At 35.7% G+C, this 7,573-nt stretch overlaps 1 pseudogene; it reads right to left on the reverse strand.

Annotated features, from left to right (window-relative positions):
- Positions 1–4,426: 4,426 nt before the first annotated feature.
- Positions 4,427–6,358, reverse strand: LOC102885650 (annotated as a pseudogene).
- Between the last annotated feature and the right edge of the window lie 1,215 nt (positions 6,359–7,573).

The raw sequence follows: 7,573 nt of genomic DNA on the forward strand, positions 1-7,573 counted from the left end.
CAACATATGATTTTGGGGGGATATAACCATTCAAACCATAACAATTATCTACAGATAAAATCTCAAAGACTCTCCAAAAATTACTAAAAATAATAAGTGGTTTAGGAAGTATACAAGATATAAGGCCAGTATACAAAAATTCAACAATATTTTTACCTACTAAGAAAGAATAACTGAAAATTAAACTTTTTAAAAGTATCACTTATAACAGCACCAAAAAAACATAAAATATTTAGGTACATAAACCTAAAAGAATAAGTGCCAGATCTATATGCCGAAAACTACAAAACACTGATAAAATTAAAGACCTAAATGAATAGAGACATGTACTGGGTTCACCTTTTGGATGACTGAATACTATCAAGATGTTAATTCTCACTAAGCCAACGTAAAGATTGAATGCAATTCCAATCAAATCCTAGCAGGATATTCTTATACACATTGACAAGCTGACTTAAAAACGTATATGGAAAGGCAAATAGATATAGGAAAGACATATATATACATAGTCGATTTATTTTTGACATGCTGCAAAGCCAATTCAATGCAGAAAGGAATATCTTTTGAACAAATAGTACTTGAACAATTGAATATCCACATGCAAAAAAAAAAATGTTTGACTTACTTCACATCTTATAAAAAGTAACTTAAAACATATTACAAAACAACAGGAGAAAAATTTTGTGACATCAGACAAAGATTCCTTAGATACACCAAAATCATGCTCCATAAAGAAAAGTTGATAAATTGAACTTCATCTAAATTAAAAATATCTGTTCTGCAAAAGACCCTGTTAAAAGAATAAAAATTGTAGAAACCAAAAAAAAAAAAAAAAAAAAAACAGACCAATGCTTGCCAAAGGCTGAGAGTAGGGGAAAGGATTGGCTACTAGGGATCTGAGAGATTTCTGGGGTATTGGAAATGTTCCATATCTTCATTATGGTAGTGGGTATATGGTTGTATGCACTTGTCACATTATAGAATTGTACAACTAAGAAGATCGAATTTTACCATAATAAGTTATACTTCAATAAATGGCATATAATATTAATATATTTTCCTACCCTTGTGTTTTCTTGAGATGGATCCAGAAAAGTACTTTTTTCTCTCAAAAAAATCAACAAGAAAAACATGGTTTAGGCAAAGTTTTGACAATGGAACAGAGTAGAGTCATGAAAACGACCCACACATACAAGGAAACAGGATTAAGCGGGGCACTGTGGAGCAGTACATAAAGACTTTTTTGTGAATGGTATGGTGGTGATCTGATATCCAAATGGAAATCACACTATACACAATAATCACACCTCATGCCACACACAATAATCAATTCCTAACAGACTATCCATCTAAATGTGAAAAATAACAAAGTTTCTAAGAGATAACATCAGAGATTACTTTTATGACTTCTGTGTAATTATTTCCTAATGACTTCAGTAATTATTTCCTAAACAGGTCATAAAATATAGTAATCATGAAAGAAAAGATTGATTGATTGATCAATTGGGCAATATTAAAATTAGTAAGTTTTGTTTATCAAGATACCATAAAGAGAAGAAAAAAGCAAGCAACAGACTGGTAGAAAACCCTTATACATACAATCAAAAAAGGACTTGTTACCATCACACACAGAAATTGCTTATAAATTAATACAAATAAGACAGACAACCTAATAGAAAAATGGTTACAGATTTCAAAGTTATTTCACAAAGAGGATATCCAATAATCACAAAAAGGCTGTTTAAGCTCACTAATTATTCAAGAAGTTAAAAACTACATGAGATACCATTTCACACCCACAAGAATGGCTAAAATCAAGTGAATGAAGATATGTTTTAACTAAGATGTAAAACATGAAGAGAGCCTAGATGCAGTTAAAATCCCCAGAAGAGATGCAAGTTAAGGAGCGACTGGCCTAAGCAGTGGAGATGAAAGAAAAGGAATGTGAGAGAGTGTGTAAAAGAATTGCCAAAAATTATTAACTGATTAGATGCAAGGAGAAAGGAAAAGTAAATAAGACAATCATGTTTCAAGCAAAAAAGGGAAACTTAACTACCATACACTTTAGAGAATTTTTATCATCTTTCGTTGTAGATAAAAACACCATGAATAACAATCAATACTTTGTCAAATCTTCTTCACACCCAAAAGTATTTATGTTGAATATATTAGACACAATGCCAGAATGATGCACATTAAAACCTCTGCATCCCCATATTTACCTAGACAGAATAAAATTATGTATTGTAAGTTAAGTTTTTATCTCCATTTTCTCAATATTTTTTGCATGTATATGCAAATACTGACATCATTGTCTTATAAATCCTTCTATTTTGTCACCAAAAAAAATTTATCTTTTACAAAGTTTTCTAATTACAAAAATGAATAAAACAATCTTAAATGACTCAATCTTGTAGTACTTTTCTCTGTTGGACTGACATCAATTTCCCAAATCTTTATCAAGCCTAATCAGAGAGCTTATAAGAGCCCATTCACTTAGATATTTCCAGGCTGAATTAAGATGCATCTTATTTATTTTACGGTAACCTCTGTTTAGCTGTTTATCATTTAAAATTCCCAAGCCACCAAACTTCCAAACAAGAGACCCAGCTGCTCTATGTCTTAAGTGAGTGGTCGGTCACTGGTCAATGGACATGTTTTGGAAGTCAAAAGGCTAAGTATGAGTCAGGCTGAGTCTGCTCTGGGTGAAATTTGTAAGACCACACATGTTTTTGTTACTTTTTTTCTGATTTGTTTTGTTTTGAGAAATCTCCCCCCACCCCCACAAAAAATTCTATGTCACTTTACCAATCTTCCAGTGTCCTTATCTTGCCCCATAATCCTTCTTCTGGCTTTGCCTTCATCACATTTGCTCTAACGTCACATACTATCATGTCTAAACTCTCTCCTAAATTAATCGGTTCTCCCACATTCTTGTTAGGTAACAAGTTTAATAATGAGTAGGCGTTAATGGTTGACAACACTACTATTGAGAACACACTGTTTTATTCCTTCCTTAAGTAAATTCACTAATATAAAAATTCATGGTAACACATACATTTTTCAGGCAAAGATGTTCCTTTCAAAGTCTTTTAAATAATGGAGTGTTAACCTTTTGACCATTTAGCCAATATCACTGATTGGCAATATTTGTTTTATGGAGAATTTCTAAGTTTAGTAATTACCATATAAGAGGGATAAACAAAAGAAAAAGAAGGAAATAAAATAAATATATTTTGATAAAAGGCTAAAGAAAGATAATACACCAGATCACGCTTGGTGGTTATGAGCTGAAGATAGTTGACTGAAGAATTATGACCCCAGAGAAATGAGGTAGAAAACGGAAAAGAAAAAGAGAAGATAATTTAAATTAAAGAACTGAGAGGAGGAGGAGGAGGAGGAGGAGGAGGAGGAGAAGAAGAAGAAGAAGAAGAAGAAGAAGAAGAAGAAGAAGAAGAAGACAACAAAGAAGAAGAAACTTAGAGTTATAGATTTATCATTTCCAACATTGAACTCTCTAATCATATACAAGAATAGAAATGCAAAAGGAGAACTTCATCTTTTTTAAATGACAAAATTAATAAGACATTAAATGTTCTAGGAAAGTAAATCATTTGGAAATGAGGTGTTCCAAATCTCATTTGATGACAGAAAAATAAAACTGACCTTCAAGAAAATTAATTTTGTCAACGACTTTAGAAGTTGCCCATCTGAATTGTGTTGTTTCAGATGACCAATAAGAGATAAACCTCAACTTCTTTACTTGAGGTTTATATAATGGTTCATTCTTCAGAGTTTCTCTGATAAAGCGGTGCCTATATTAGAAAAGAGATGAGCTCAGAGTACAAATTTTTTTGTGCTGACAACACATGGGTTTCAACTGAAAATTATGGAAATTTTCTAAATTATCTACAACAAATAACAAATATTCAAAACTTTTCTCCAATAAATTAAAGCAAAAACTGTAATCCAATAACACTACTTGAACTTGAAGTATAATGCCAATATTGCTACAGCATTAACACATGTGATTTACATTCATAGTTTGAACTTGGTATTCTTCAAGCCTCTGCCATGGTGATCAGAACTAGTGGTGGTAGCCTTGGAGAAGAAATCCAGCAGAGAGGACAGGGCTGGGGATTTCAGATACAGAGGTCTACGTTCCCCAGACCCAAATCATTAAAGAAGCCAGCACTGAGAAAGGTGGACAAAAATGTTAAAATAAGTTAATGCAACCTCACAGTTTCTTTCCTAAACTCTAGCCCCTGCAGGAAATGCATGGCCCTTTCTAAGTCTTAAAGGTTTTACTCTCTCCTTGTAACAATAGAAACATCAAATGAGGGCGGGTTGGGGGGAAGGAAGAGATTTTTGGTTTTGGTTCTTGCTTTTTTTTTTTTTAGCACAATAAACATCTTTCTTATATGAGCTAAGGTAGGAGGGAGAAGGATTCCTTGCTTTTCTGAGCCTCGATTTTCCTCAGATAGAACTCCAGCTCCTTGTCTTCTAGCACAAAGCCATCTGCTCGGCCACGTTGGCCTGGTCTCACAGCGATGTGTGCCAAGAAGCTCGCCCTGCTGCAACTGCTCCCCTAGAAGACTGCTAGTTTTGGCATTCTTTTTCCCTTCATCATATTTCTTCTGACTTTTCTTTGATTGTTTTTGTTGACAATCTCTTCCTCCTCAGGAGTCAGCCCAACCCGCTTCCTGAGGTCCAGCGGCGGTGCAAGGCAGAACTGGTACCACTGTGGGTAGCGTGTGCAGTCAGTGAGCATGATGCAGTCCTTTCCTAGGGTCTGGGTACAGGCCTGTTCGTTGTCGGATGCACTGTAGACAACATCCATAATCCTTGTTTTGCGTGAACAGCACTCAGGGTCCCAAAAGAAGTTCTCGACAACCTCATCTCAAGGCACCATACTTCCTGTCGCCTCTGTGGACACAGGCCAGTGTGAATGCCGCAGGGCCCAATCTTAGTGTTGGCAGCAGGGTGGCCCAGCTCATATTTTCGCTTCTTGTAATAGGGCTTTCTCTTGCTTCTGGTCTTGTGGCACTTGTCAATTGTCCTGAGAGATGCCTATGGTTCAGAGCTGGCAGTAAAGAGCAGTTATTACTTTTTTAAAATTTGACCCATTAGTGGCTACAAAATTACCAGAGTTTGAGCTTTGGATTTAGCAAAGTGTTTACAGAAGTATCTCTTGTTATTTATTCATAAGAAATTTGGGTATTAATTAGTTGGCATTCTTAAAAATATTTTGTACCAATTTTTTAAATGCTACTATCACATATTTTGAAACTTAGAATCCTCCCAAAAAGGAAGTCTCCTGCCTTCATCACTGATCTTTTCTTCTCCTCTGCCCAAAAAATAAATAAAGGAGAATTACTCTCCTTTATTTATTAATTAGGATTCTTTTGGTTGCAAATGACAGAAAATTTAATCACAAATGAGCTAAGTAAAAATTTAATTTTTTGTCTCCTCTAACTGGAAAGTCCAGAGGAGGATTTCTATCAGGCATGGCTTGATAAAAGGAATAAAGTGATGAAACCAGTACGAATACTCTTTATTTCCAGCAAAACTGTGACATATTTTGATTAAGACAAGTTTAAGTTCGCTTATCCATGGCTAAACCAATCACTATAGCCACAGAAATATAGGAAATAATTGGCTGAAGGCTGGGGGGTGGGATGGGGGATAGGACCAAGAAGAAAGTTGGAGCTGTTGGCAGAAGGAAGCAGAGATGCTTGAATGGCAAACAATCAGTAGCCATACTCCAATTTCAGGTTCCCTGTGATGCTTCAGACGGTTAGTCGTATGCATAAGTCACTTTACTTAAAATAAGGACCAGTGTAGGAAGGAGATAAGTAGCAGATTAAAAGTGTACAATGTAGTAACAGAATATTTTGGTCTGGTTTTTTTTCTTGAGGTCCTTATTACAGATTCCAATCTTTCAGATAAATGACCCTTTTTTTTTTTTTTTTTTTACTTTTTTTAGCATTTTTTTGATGCTAAATTTACCCCCAGGAAATAAGTTTTTGTTTTTTCAGTTTCTTCTGGGATGTCTTTTTCTTCTTGCAACCTCCTCTTCTGCTTTAGAAACAATCTGCTCTTTTTCAGTGAGGATCATCTCAGTGTGGCAGGAAAAGCTCAGGTAGGGGATTCATCTGCCCACGAGCTCTGTAAGTTCTGTGCTGCATCTTGGGAGCTTTGTGCTCAATGACCATAGAGTCCACATCTAAACCCTTAAGTTCAGCAATACTCTCTGCATTTTTAAGCATGTGCAGCAAAAATTCAGCACTCTTTTTAGGCCACCAACCCTATGTCCAGCCCCTTTGTTTGGCCTGGGCATACCTACCGATTCCACCATTGTAATGACAGAATGGCACCCATTGCTTCTATAGAAAGTGACGACATCCTTCAGATTCTTGGTAGCTTATCGGATATGCATACCCTTGATGGCCTGGGCAGTTTCATGAGTGTTTTTAAAGTGAACACGGAGATTTGAACCTCTTGATTTGCATGATTTTGTGGGGTTTTCTGAGTCAAGTGAATAACGAACCATTTTTGGAGGTCACCTCAGGCCGCATATGGGAAGAGCAATAAATGACCTTTTTTGTCAGGGTTGCAAATATAACTTCCATTTCAAGACAAACTGCTCTCTCTACAATTACCTGACACTTGAGGCTAGCTATGCCCCCACACTGAGCTCCAGCATCCCATTACCTCCCATCTAAATCCAGTTCCATCATTTGAATTCTATTGCTTGACCTGGATGATTTTACTGTACCTTCCCTTATTTATTTCTCTTAAAATAAAAATCTCTAGACTTCATAGTCCAGACAACTCAGGCACTTTCCTCTAATCATATTCTTTCTTATACCTCTTATATTTGGCTCATCCTCTTACAGAGGATGTATATAAATTACTAATATTTTTTTCATACTAGTCAAGGAAGTTAATATGGTCCAGCGGTTAAAAGTTCAGGCTCTGGAGTGAGATTGCCTGAATTCAGATATTGACTCTACTTAACTAGTTGTGAGGCCTTGGACAAGCAGCTTAATAACTCCAAGCATCCACTTCTTCAAGTGTAAAATCAAGGAAATTCCCTCTACATATAGATAATAGAATAATAGATAAGATATTGCATGTTGCATATATTATATATCATATATATTAGGGGATAGTGTGTACATTTATATGTACATTATACATACACACACACATCCCTTATAGTTGTTAAGATAATGCATAGGAAGCACTTGACACAGCATCTGCACAAAAGTAAGCCTTCAAAAGATATGACTGGCTGTATGATCACTGATATTGTAATTACCACCTTCCTTTAACCCAGCAGTCTCATTTCTTTGCTCCTCTTTATAGCAAAACTCCTTTAAAAAAGTTGCCCACACTCACTAACTTCATTTCTCAATGTGCCTTTTTTCACATCTGCATTCTCTGTGCTCTAACTGTAGTGCTGGGCATGAGACTTGTGTGTCTACTACTGAGCTAGCTCACAGGGATATTTCCAACCACTTGGTCCAGTCCAACCTTGGTCAAGGCTAGGCCTCCTTTCATAACACCA

This window comes from Pteropus alecto, unplaced genomic scaffold (assembly GCF_000325575.1).
Source record: "Pteropus alecto unplaced genomic scaffold, ASM32557v1 scaffold7, whole genome shotgun sequence".
Lineage (NCBI taxonomy): Eukaryota > Metazoa > Chordata > Mammalia > Chiroptera > Pteropodidae > Pteropus > Pteropus alecto.